This window comes from Heteronotia binoei, chromosome 3 (genome assembly GCF_032191835.1).
Source record: "Heteronotia binoei isolate CCM8104 ecotype False Entrance Well chromosome 3, APGP_CSIRO_Hbin_v1, whole genome shotgun sequence".
Classification (NCBI taxonomy): domain Eukaryota; kingdom Metazoa; phylum Chordata; class Lepidosauria; order Squamata; family Gekkonidae; genus Heteronotia; species Heteronotia binoei.
The window spans coordinates 81,835,176-81,848,445 of record NC_083225.1 but is presented as its reverse complement, the minus strand read 5'-3'; the positions used below and the strand labels follow the sequence as shown (position 1 = coordinate 81,848,445).

Sequence of the window (13,270 nt, the reverse complement as noted above, 5' to 3'; positions counted from 1 at the left end):
CTTGCTGGTGGAACCAGTTACCGGAAGAGGTCAGGGCCCTGTGGGATATTGGACAGTCCTCTTCCGGTTGGCCTATAACTGACCGGCACCAAACCACCAAACTACCAAAATACTGAAGGAAGTGTATAGATTGCACGTTGTTGGACTGATGCATTGTTTTTAATGTTTTTTAATGTTTTTAATTTCTTAACTATGTAAATTGCTATTATATTTAAAATTTGAATTCTATTGTTAGAATCTCTGTATTGTAAGCCGCCCTGAGCCCGCTTCGGTGGGGTAGGGTGGGATATAAATCAAATAAATAAAAAAATAAAATAAAGAATATGACAGGGGGAGGAAGGAAAAAGAAACAGCAACATCTTGGTCTCCTCCTTCTCCCAGCCAACACCTCTTGTTTGCCCTATCTCCCTGGTGGGATTAATGGAAGGAGAAGGAAGCACTCCTGCTTCCTTATGCTAGGGAATGAAACTTTTTTGTTGTCCCACTAACTTCCTTTCTTTTCCACAGTAGTGGGTGGAAGATCATAAAATCTTGCTTTTCTTTATTTTTTTAAGGATTTTAAATGTCTCAGTTAAAAAAAAAAACTTTTCATTTTTTGTTGTTGCAAACTTATGGGCTGTCTTAGGCCCCACTGATGGACCTCCTCATGGCACCTTTTTTTTTTTTTTGCCACTGTGTTGGATTGGATGGGCCATTGGCCTGATCCAATGTGGCTTCTCTTATGTTCTTAAACATATCCCCTATCTGAACTTGCCCTCATTTTGTGGATTTTTTTTCTGCATTCAGAATTGATATATATATGGTTTTATATATTTGTCAAAAACATAACACTTCCGATTCCAGCTGTCATTCATAAACAAATATAAGCATCAATTTTGCAACTATCCAGTATTCAAGGTATAAAGAAATGGTTGTCACTGCCTAACATGCATCTTTTTACCTGGACATCTTGTTAATTCTTTAAAATGTAACACATGTTAAAATACTGTTTTTCACCTCCCAGTATGGTTACTTAGTTGAACTGATTTTAATATGCTTAAAAACATGGAGTCCAAATATAGCTTTTCTAGCCTTGCTTTTAATTTAAACCTCTCTGATGAGTAGCTTTTATGGTGTTTAATGTGTCTTCCACACAGTAGAGGAGATAACTGCCCCTTTCATTTTCTTCTGTTTACACACTAAGGGAGTAAAAAAGATAATTTTATGTACTTTAAAAGGGAACCAAATTACATATATCTTATTGAGATTCTTATTTCTTTGTAACTACAAGGAAGAATTAAAATCATATTAGCTTACCTGCCAGGAGCTATTTTAGTTAATTGAAAAATGACAGCGAAAGTCTTTAATATAATGGTCTACCAACAGCTAGTGTTTAAGCTTTTGAATTTAAAAGCTGAGGTCACTGACCTCAAATACATTACATTTATTTTAAAGTAAATGCTTAAAAGGAGAGGGCAACATAGTACTCAGCCATTGAGATCCTGGAATTAAAGGACTATAGATCATAGTAGATCTGGGCTTTGCATATAGAACCTCTGGTATTTTTAATGAAAAAGATCTCAAATAGCAAGGTTGAGAAAGATTTTTGCTGGTGATCAAGGGTTTTCTGATTATTAATCTTACTAAGGAAATTCTTGGTGGGCCTGTACCCTGGAGGGATGGTGGCAGCTTCCTCCTAATCCTTAGCCCCTGACCAGATGCAGTACAGACCAACGGGATCATCAGTCACAGTGGCCAGCAAACCTGATCCAGAGGCATTTGCAAAGAAACAGAATGCAAGGGGGAGGGGCAAGATCAGCCAAGGGAATGGGCTGGAGGATGTGGCCCTGTCATCGAAGGAAAGTGCAGCCCAAGACTCCCTTCCCTGCAGATTCTCCATCATGTTTTCTAGGCTTCTTCAGCAACCAGCAGGAGTCAGGGAGGACAGGGACATCAGAGCCATCTTCAGAAGACCCAAATGTGACATCATACCTCTTTAGGGATTGCCTCTTTAGGGTTTTACCCAGAAATGCTGTAATGCTAGGGTTGCCAGGTCAGTGTTGGGAAATACCTGACGACTTTGAGGATGGAGCCAGGAGATGGTGGAGTTTTGGGAGGGCAAGGGTCTTGGCATGATACAATAGTAAAGAGTCTACCCTTCAAAGCAGCTGTTTTCTCCAAGGGAACCGATCTCTGCCAGCTGGAGATCAGTTGTAAAAGCAAATCTCCAGGCCGCAACTGCAGGCTGGCAACCCTATGATAGCATTTTTAAATTTTAATTATCTCTCCCTGGCTTCCAGAGTAGTTGTGGGCAACAGGAGCTGGGGACAAGAAGTGTCCATCCTAAGCAGGTAACTGGCAATGCTAGCTCCAGCCAAGCCTAGATTGCAGAACTGTGACTTCCCTAATGAGTATGCTGGTTTTGCCTCCCAATCCATCTTTGCCAGAAAGTGTAGATAGCAGGTATTTCTGGGATGAACAGGACCATGGTCTGACATATCATATATAAGAGCACTTCTTATTTAAGTATTTTTTTTGTTTGTTTTGCAGGGGTGGGGGTTAATTAAAAGTACCTGCAGGAAGCTAAAATCAGAAATGTCTGCTGTTTCACTTATGAGAAAATATGAGGGATCCTATATTATTTCTCCTATCACTGAGAAAAACAGGTTTGAGGATGATTTTGACTGGACAAGCTACAGGGAAGAGGATAAAGTAGACGCTGCACCATAGCTCTGTGCTTACATTATCAGCATCTGTGTCTACTTTTGTTTTGTTTTGTTTGAGGATATAAGGAAGTTGGAACAGCTGATCATTTGATATTTGTCTTCAGAATAATGGCGTTTGCTTATCTATCATTTAATTGCTAGTCACGCTGCTCATTTTTAGTATTAATTTAAAAATTAACAATGAAATTAAATATGTTTGAAGAATACAAATTTTAAATTCACTTTTAAATATACCAAACAGAAAATCAATGTAGCTATAAAGGAAAATAACTTTTTAAATATATTATACAGGTCATAATTAGTTCCATAAAATAATATTTCCCTCTGATCCAATATTGTAAAAAAAAAATTCAGACATTTAACTGTTTTATGACTGCAAGAAATATCATTTTGTCCTTTTCTTTTCTTCATATTTTCTCTCAGCTAGCAGAATCCATCATAACATCTGATTTTCAATAAATAAGCTGCTGCCAACATGACCCCATAAATTGACATTTTACTATATGCTCACAAATAGAGTGGGTGTTATCCTTTCCTTTTTGGTATCCTTCTGCTTGTGTTCCACTAAGCGTAGTGTACTGGGAGCTTCAGATGAAGACCCTTTATTGGAAAAGCTCCTTGCAGCTGCATTCAGATTGGCCACCCTTGCTGAGCCAGCCAATTAGGTAATATCTTTTTGAATGAAGCCCATGTAAATGCAGTTTCCGAGCACCTGTTTTTCTACTGGGTTGTTTATTGCTGGAGGTGTTTTGGGTGTATATAGGGCCCGGCCCTAGGGTTTCTCCTACCCAAGGCAGAACCCTGCACTGGTGCCCCCCCAGCAGTGACATTATCATGATGACAATCAGTGTGCGCCCTGCCCAGCAGCCCTGTCCCACTTTATAGGTAGCTGAGCAGGGGCTGCAGGGGGCATTGTTTTTTCACTCTGATTGCTCAGAGCGAAGAAACAACACTCCGGCCCCCACAGTCCCTGCTGAGCTCCCTCTAAAGCAGAACAGGGCAGCTGGGCAGGGCACATGTTTCTTCACTCCGATTGCTTGGAATGAAGAAACAATGCCCCGTGCACCCCTTGCCCAGCTGCCCTCTTCTGCTTTGGAGGGAGATCAGCAGGGGCTGTGGGCATGCTTGCTGCCATGCCCCCCCATTTTTCCAAGATTTCCTGAGCCTCAGAAAGCCTCACTGAGGTCTGAAAGGCAGCGAGCATGCTCAGAGCCAGGCTCTGAGTGTGTTTGCTTCCATGCCCCCAACTTTGCTGAGGCTTCCTGAGCCTTGAAAAGCCTTATCGAGGTCCAGAAAGGCAGGAGGCGACTTCAAGGTATGACGTGTGAGGAAAGGGGGCACCTCGTGGTGCCCTAGGCCAGTTGACACCCTAAGCGGCCGCCTACTTGGCTTACTCTCATGTGCTAGACCTGCTAGCTGCTTGTGTTTTCAGTTGGATTTTCGCTAATAAAGCTATACTGGAATCGCTATAGTGTCTGACCCACTACTTTTCAACTAGATAGTGATGCAGGTGACTCCTAAGATTAATCAAGTTGACGCTGTGTATATATGTGTATACACACACTCACACACAGTGTTTAAGGTATTGGCTTTCACATACAAAGACCTTCATGGCCTTGAACCCACATAGCTGTAAGACTGCCTTTCCCCCGTTGCACCATCATGACAGCTTTGCACATCTGAGCATGGTCTTCTGCAAGTGTCAGTCTGCAGATGGAAAAATCAAGAATTGCCCATGCATGTACCTTCTCTGTTGTGGGCCCCTCTTTATGGAATGGCCTGCCTGAGGGGATCAAGAAGGTTCCCACACTCTTGGCTTTTGAAAACTATGCAAAACTGAATTATTCAAGAGGGGGGTTTTATGCAAGCAAAACAGTTGCACTATACTAAATGATTCACTTGGATATGTTATTAGGGACTATGGTCTATACTTTTGTATTTAGCTTGCTGAAACTAGAATCCTAATATGTCATTTTTGCATCATTTACAGTGCAATCCGGGGGGGGGGGGGGGTGGCTGAAAGCGCTATGGAAGTGGACTTACCAGTAAGCCGGCGGTATGGAGACCTACGCTGGCGGATCCTCCTCTGCGCCAGCGGAAATGGGGTGTGCACCACTCTCTGGCCACCGTAGTGTGCTACCGCCATGGACAGTGGAGCACCGCCGCACCGCACTTGGGGCGCAGCAGGGGTGCAGGGCGGCACTTCGGCATAGGAGGGGGCTGACCCAGGGGTGTGGCCGCTGCTGGTCGGCTCCCCGAGAGCTTTTGGTGCGGGAACCACTCCCCACCCGGCGCAAACTTTCGCAATGCAAAATGCTGGCATACCCGATAGGCACTAGTGGAAGCAGAAAGCACACGCTGCTGGCACTGGCGCAGCAGCGCGGAAATCCATTTGGGAGCCATGTTATCACCCAACCAATCCCCTCCCACACCCAATCAGTGCCCCCCCACAATGGTTTCGACTCCTGCCACGCACAACTCCCCAGGGAGGGCAGGGCGCACAGCACTCTGCTTCGGAGGGCAATGCTGTACAGACTTAGCGCGAGGAGGGGTTCACTTGGTGGAGGGAATGGCACAGAGAAGGATGTTAGTTAAGTTAGAGATGCTGAACTTGCGAGGGAGGTAAGCTAAGTTTGGACTGCCTGCTTAACCACTTGTGCTTCCCAGTCCTAACAGGTCTCGCTTCCGGAGCCCCCCATATGGATGGGTAAGTCCGGCTAGGAGTCCCTGCGGCCCCCAGCCCCCAAGACCGTCCAGCGTGGTTGCGGCTTCGGGTGGAGTGCCAACCACCGCACATGTGCATGTGGGGGTGCGCCCTGGCCGTCCATCCCACTGGCGGCCCCCTACCCCGTGTCTCGGGCATCCCCATGCCGGAGTGAAGGGGGTACGACACATGCTCTGGTTTTCCACAGCCCAGCCAATGACTCGCCATCTAGGGCAGGTGCAGCCGCTCGCGCTGGCCCCTGCCGCGGCTCCTATGATTGCAGACTCGCATGCAATTCAGCTGGCCCGTGATGCAAGACAGCTGGAATTGTGTGGAATGGGTCCACTGGAGGCAGCCAGGAAGCTCGCCCTGCTCCCCGCAGGCTCGCCCAAGGGTGGAGTCCTATGCCTGCAGCCGGCAAGGCTCCCCCCCATCTCTTTGTCTTTCAGGTATGTGCGCTGCACACCAGCCTCTGCAGCCACCAGAGCACAGCTGGCTGGCCCCATCAGCCCCGCAGCTGTTGGTGCATCCTCTGGCAATGGCATTTCAAACTGCAGAAGCCAGGAGCCTCCATGCATGAGCTTGCTCTCCCTGTTTGCAGATCAATAAACTCAGCCCAACATAACCATCCCATCTGTGTCTGTCACTTTTCCCACCTCGTCCTGGCCCCCTGAATCCCTTGCGCACTTTGTTCATGATTGTCCCAAAGGCATGGCTCTGTGGTCAGGGGGCTCTCGGGGCATCCACTTAGTGCAATTGTGTGGGAAATGCAGTGGGTGATAGCGGTGAAGGGTGGGGCTGATAGGCAGTGAGGCAGACACTTGTCCGGGGCTGCACCACGCGTCCCCACCAGCTGATAGAGGGGCTGTGGTCGGGGTAGGTGCCCACAGAAAAGGGGGGCAGCCCAAGGAGGTGACTTGGCTGACCAAAAATAATGGCAGCTGGATGGCAGGCTCAATAAAGAGGGACACTGGCCATGTTGAACCCACAGGCACAGCATTATGAGGCGGGGGAGTAGCTCGCTAAGCCAAGCCGCCTCCGCTGTGTTCTGAGGTGGCTTACAGCTGCTACATGCTGGGGGTGGGGTTGGTCCTGGTTGAGAGGGTCGGCATGATCAGCTCCTCCCGGCCCCCTTCGAAGTGGGCTCGGTGGGGTCACATAGGGGCCACAAGCAGGGGCGGTGTGGGCTGCCGCGGGGGCTTCTGGATATGCAAATGAGATAAACCTGTGGACTTGAAGGTGCGCCTGCTCAGCCCAGGGAGCACATGGGGAGGTGTGAGTGGCGGCTATCGTCTCCGTTGGCCGCTGTTTGCCAAGGGACGGCTTCAACTGGGAGTTGAGTCTGTGGCCACTCACACCTCACAGAATGCCTGCCGTGGTGTTCTGCCTGACAGTCCCATGGCCACAGCATGCGGGAACCCTGTCGAGGTGCTCCTGGCATTGCACAGGGATTCCCGGGTCCCCTCCCTATGTTTTTCTACCTTGTCATTGTGTTTTGTGTCTCCCCCCAGAACTTCAGCTCTGCCTGCCATTTCGTTGTCTTCCCCATGCTTTTTCCAACAAGTACATGAATTTTTGAAGGGATCCTGAGAGTGGTCCCAACAATTCTGGTTTAATAATAGAATGAAGTGCCCAAAGGCATCAGAATACATGGGAGCACACGGTGTCCCCCCAGTGGCCCCAAGTGTGTGAGAGGCTGCACTCACGGCATGCTCTCATCTTTGGGTGCCCTGCCCGCATGCCAAGTTGCCCATATGTGAGCTCGCACACGCTCCCAATGCAAGTGCCTCCCAAAGTCCTGCTGGGTGGTGGCCCATGCCCCCCCGTCCTCATCCTCCCACATCAGCGACCTGGGGTCTGGGAGGGGAAGGTCCTGGGGGGCCAGCAGGCATTGACGGGTGATGATGTTGTGCAGCATGACTCACACAGCGACCAGCTTAGCCACAGGCAGGGGCTGCATGCTGCATTGGCCACCTGTGTGATGCAGGCAGCAGAACCTCATCTTCAACTGCCCAAAGGCACACTCAATTACCATGCGAGTGGCCCTGTGCGCCTGGTTGTATGCTGCCCAGTCCTCACGTGCGTCCTCCTGGTACAGCATCATTAGGTAGGGCAGTAACAGGTACCCTTGGTCACCTGTAGAGGACAGGAAGATGAGGGGATGGGAGGGGTGTCCCATGCCACCGCCTGGTGGCCTTACCTAGCAACCACCCCTAGCCATCCGGCCAGGCTGCCAGGAGGTGATTGAGGCCCAAAGATGTGAAGATCTGGGAATCATGTACACTCCCCGGGAACTTCGCCATCAGATCTGTGAAGAGTCCCTGGTGGTCACAGGATGCCTGCACGTTGAGGCTATAGAAGTGGTGCCTGTTCTGGTATACCATGGAGTCCTCCCCGTGGGGCCAACAGGGCGACATACGTGCAGTCCACAGCCCCCATGACATTGGGGAACCCTGCAACCACTGTGAAGCCAGCTCTGGCAGTCCACAGCTCCTCCTCACCTGCTGGGAACTGCACATGCTGCTGGAGGCACTGAAGCATGGTGTCTAGGAAGGAGTGGAGCCAGCAACTGGCCGACGACTGGGAGACCTCCAGGACCTCAGCCACCACGCCCTGGAAGGAGCCAGTCTCCAGGAAGCACAGGAAGATGAGGATCCGCTGCAAGACGGGAATGGGGCGTGGACCGGTCACTTGGTTGCAGAGGCTCACCCCTAGCTGCTCGCACAGGTCCTGGATGGTGGCGTGGTCTAGGCGGAAGTGGTCCAGACAGGTGGCATCCTCAAGAAGCAAAGTGCTCAGGCGCTTCTGGTATCTGCACGCCTGACGGTGTCTCCACCATCACCATGCAACCCAGATATACAGAGCGAGGAGGATGTGCAGTGGCCGCACCCAGGGGGGCTCTGGCGACGGAATGAGGGGGCACCACACGCCATGGGTCCTCATGGTTTGCATGATATGGTGTGGGCTGCAGTGCCCATGCTGCCACCCTGACATGCTCCACCACAGCTTCCAGACACTACTGGAGCTGTGAGCGGCCCTGTATGAGTAGCAGCATGGGGCCATCGAGACCAACAGATGCCCTGCTGCTGTCCCATGGGAAAGCTGGGTGGGGTGGCAAGAGAGTGACCACTATTAGCCAGCTGCGGTCAGCAGTCCTCGCATTCCACTGCCTGTGGGAGGAATGGTGGCAGACAGAGCGGCATCGACCGAGAGTCACCGCCAATTGAACTGGACTGAGGCAGAGAAGGCACTCCTCTTTGGCTTGGTGGCTGAGAACACCGCGGTGGCACTTGCAGGCAAAAGAGCTGGGGAGGCGAACTCCTGTTGGCGGGGTTTCTGGCATATGGCGGCGGAGCGAATGTCTGCTGTGAGCCAGGTCCTCCGCACAGAGCAGTCCACCCTGAAGCATTGGAACAACTCATTCAGCTCTGCCAAGAAGCAGGTCCAGCATCTCATCGCTGAGGGCTCGACCTAAGAGGAGGTGGTGGCCTGGGCCCTGACCGGCTCTGAGGCAATCATGGGACCCTTCATCCGCCTAGTGGCTGTAGCTGGCAAATGGCATCGAGGTGATCTGTGGTATTTTGGCACCTACCCCCCCATCCTCGCCACAATGGAACTGCCAAAATCTGACGGAAACACCCTTTTCCCCTGCAAGTGACTCCCAGGAATCATGGGCTGGCACGAGCTCCACTGTGGACTCAGAGGTGGGAGGGTGCTCCATTGAGACAGCTGAGGACTGGAGCTGGCTGCCCATCACCTGCACAATGAGAGGTCAGCAGTTGCAGTGCCCCCCGCCCCTCCAAACATTCGGACAGCTGTCAGGAGGCGCTGAATCAGAAGGAGGACACATCAAGTGAGGTGGTCATGGATGCCACGATGGGTAACCTCCTTCTGTCCACAGATGATGAGTGGCCTGAGTCTCCTCAAGGTGCGGCAATGAGCACGGGGTGTGGGCCACTTGTGCCAGCATCTGACCTATCTCGTTCTGCAGGTAGCTACACCATGACACTGAAGGGCGACATAGTGGAGAACCTACGAAGGGCGTTCTTACGCAGATGGTCAGCCCTAGCTGCCTCCCTCATGCTGTGGACCCTGGATCTGCCCACATCCCCTCCCCATGCCCTGGAGGCCAGGAATCCAGGAAAGCCAACCATGGCAGACTTGTGTGCATGGCAGCCTATGGGCCCCCCCCGAACCCGGCCCCTAACCAGGGGGAGCCACTGGAGGATCCGGAAGGTGGCAGCAATGCAGAAGGCTGGGGACCTGGGACTCAGGGACCATGGCCAGTTCAAAGAATTCCTGCCACCTGCCACCCTGTCCTCCATGTGGGGGCAGCCATAGAGCGGGACCAGCTGGAGGGGCACTGGGAATGGCGGGAGGCCATGGGCCAACGCTGGATGGCAGGGATGGAGGAGACTGTGTCCCCAGCCACTGGCCACATTTCCAGTCTCTTGGCCATGACGAGGCAGTCGTAGGAGTAGGGCGCGAAGGTGGAGCGGCTGCTCGCCAATATTGATCAGTCTCTGGTCGGCGGCGAAGGGGTTACTCCTGCTGCTCCCGAGGCAGCCCCCCCCCCCAGCGAGGCGGGCAGGGAGATGCTGCACGTGGGCTCTGTCAGGGATGATGTCCAGGACGCCGCACCCGGCCCTAACTGGACTGGCCTCCCCACAGCTCTGCCACTTGGCCAGTCGCCTTTGCCCACTGCAGCTTGAGGCGGCTTCCTGTGAGGGGGCCGGACGGCAGCCCCTCTGCAGCCCAGTGCTTTAATAAATCTTATTCCCGCACATTGCGTTGAGTCCTTATTCAAGGAGGATCTGCGGGTGGGGGAAGGCGAGCCCTGCACACGGCCACTTCGAAACCATCTCGCAACTCTGGATGTCCCCATTGTCTTAAGCATAGGCACCATCACTGTAGGAGTATCAGGATATATGGAATCCATCCTGATACTGTACATTATTAATACCTCCTGCTATGTCCACGATACCACAAACTTTCTCAATAAACTGCAATCCATCAGCCATCTCTGAGAATACAGCACTATAACCACCATGGATGTTGAGTCTCTGTACAACAACATCCCGCATAAGGTTGGACTGCAAACCATTAGAAACATCATCCCCGATAATACCACAGCAGATCTTACCACTGAACTCTGCAGATTAAGTGAGAACATATACCCACATAGCTCCACAGTATGCCAACAGTTTCATGGCAGATCCAGAATTGTTTTCTGATTTCCTACCCATTTCTACCTCTCCTTTACTTGAGCTTTGTTGATGACATTTTCATTGTCTGGAACCATGGCAAAGAATTCCTGAAGAGATTTTGCCAGGATTTCAACAACTTCCACTTCACCATCAATCTAACTATGAATTATTCTACACAAGAAATAAACTTCCTGGACACCACACTTTGATAAGAACATAAGAACATAAGAGAAGCCATGTTAGATCAGGCCAATGGCCCATCCAGTCCAACATTCTGTGTCACACAGCGGCCAATATATATATATATATATATATATATATATATATATATATATATATATATATATATATATATATATATATACACACACACACACACACACACACACACACTGTGGCTAATAGCCACTGATGGACCTCTGCTCCATATTTTTATCTAACCCCCTCTTGAAGGTGGCCATGCTTGTGGCCGCCACCACCTCCTGTGGCAGTGAATTCCACATGTTAATCACCCTTTGGGTGAAGAAGTACTTCCTTTTATCCGTTTTAACCTGTCTGCTCAGCAATTTCATCGAATGCCCACGAGTTCTTGTATTGTGAGAAAGGGAGAAAAGTACTTCTTTCTCTACTTTCTCCATCCCATGCATTATCTTGTAAACTTCTATCATGTCACCCCTCAGTCGACGTTTCTCCAAGCTAAAGAGCCCTAAGCGTTTCAACCTTTCTTCATAGGGAAGGTGTTCCAGCCCTTTAATCATTTAATACATGAGGGACACGTAAGTGTCACATTATACTAGAAACCAACAGATTGGCAAACGTATCTACATGTCTCTAGCTACCACCCCAACCGCATCAAACAATCCATTGTCTGTAACCAAGCCCTACACCATAGTTGCATCTGCTGCAGCCCCTCAGACAGAGATATTCAATTGAAGGATCTACCAGACATTTTTGCAACTATAATATCATTCAGATTTTTTCCATTCTACATCCCTTAGACCAGGGGTGTCAAACATACGGCCCGTGGGCCAGATCAGGCCTCCAATCAGGCCCTCCAGCAACTGGCTTCTGCTTCATTTTCCCTTGCCTGCTTTTTTTAGTCGCCATTTTGTGTTTGTCCCCGGATAAGCCAAAGCAGGAAAGCAGCTTTTCCCTCTACTCCCTCCCTTTTCCCAAAAGGAGGAGGAGGGAGGAGCAGCCTCAGCCAATGGCTCTATAGCTCTGCTGGGTGATTAAGTTTGCCAGGCTCAATTAATCACCCTACAGAGCTACTGAGACAAGCCTCCCTTCTAATGAATGGCTGAGGCTCCTCCCCCTCCTCCTGTCCTGGGGCAGGAAAGAAAGAGCCAGAGCTTCCTTTGCCAGTCCCCACCATCAGGAGAGCTACAAAGAGTGCTTTTAAGACTAGCAGCATTTTAGTGAAGGTATGAGCTTTTTGCCTTGCTACAGTGAGAGAGAGAGTTTTGTTGGGCTTGTTATAGTTGTAATTGGGTTCCCCTCCTCTTTTTCACAGTACTCATGCCTGCCAGTCTTTCTCAATAGGAAAGCATGTGAACTATTTAGAAGAGAAATATCAGGATTAGGCTGAGAGTATGTTCCATCCCAGGTTTACCCAGCAAATTTTCCTTAATTTTTCTTTCACATTTTCCTTTGATTGGGGTCTTGAATTTAGACTTTCCAGATAGTAGGCTTACACTGACCACTGTACATGGCTCTCTCTGTTCTTGTTTTTTGGGGCGAAGTTGTATTTTTGTTTAATTGTAGTCATTTTTCTGGGGGAAATTATAGTTTTGTAGACAAGCAAATAGCCCTCAGTACGTGCCATGGTGCTTTCACATGTTTTTGACTAGTGTGTGAAACAACTTCTGTACAAAAGCTCACAGTGTCCAGCTGCTTCATGTTCCTCTGGGTCTTAGGCTCAAAGCATTGACCATGAGATGTCTGTAATGAATGTCAATGAATCAAAAATAGGTTTGCAACTTACAGATGTGCACACCTGAACAGCACATATTTAAGACTAGTATAGCACAGACATTGTCTGCAGTTTTTGATGCAATAATTCATAGCAAGAGGTGACATTTATCAGAGACTGTAAAACAAATATTGCAAGTGTGCTAATATTTTAAGCATGTTTTATTTTAAGTAAATATATATATATATATTTAATTGTGTGTCTGTGCCCTTTATAAAGTTTATATGTCTGCTACCTGGCATTACATTTTATGATACACATGGCCCGGCCCGACAAGGTCTCATTTATGTCAAATCTGGCCCTCATAACAAATGAGTTCGACACCCCTGCCTTAGACTTTGCTCCCTATTTTTGCATTATGTGTATATAAGCCTGAGAATGCACTCAACTTCTACACAGGTGGTTGATAAAATGTAGGTGAACATAATGATGTGCTGAAAGAAAGGAGTTGTAGTAGAGCACTGTCAGCAATTTTTGTTCTGTTTTGGGAACTCTGCAAAGAAAAATGAACCACAAATATTTGGACATCAAAGGCAATGGATAAAGCAGAGCATTTTGCAGTTTACAAACTTCAGGGAAATGGAGAGAGAATAGTATGCAGTTGTTACTCCCCCACACACAAATCTTGGTTATTCACTGGGTTTGTTCACGCTGTACTAAGTAATGTACTAAGTTTTGCAAC

General features: G+C 49.2%; 1 protein-coding gene across 3 annotated transcripts in view; it reads left to right on the top strand.

Annotated features, from left to right (window-relative positions):
* DMD (dystrophin) overlaps positions 1 to 13,270 on the top strand; it is a 1,885,017-nt gene that overhangs the window by 1,335,884 nt on the left and 535,863 nt on the right. The gene's annotated exons all lie outside the window — the stretch shown is intronic.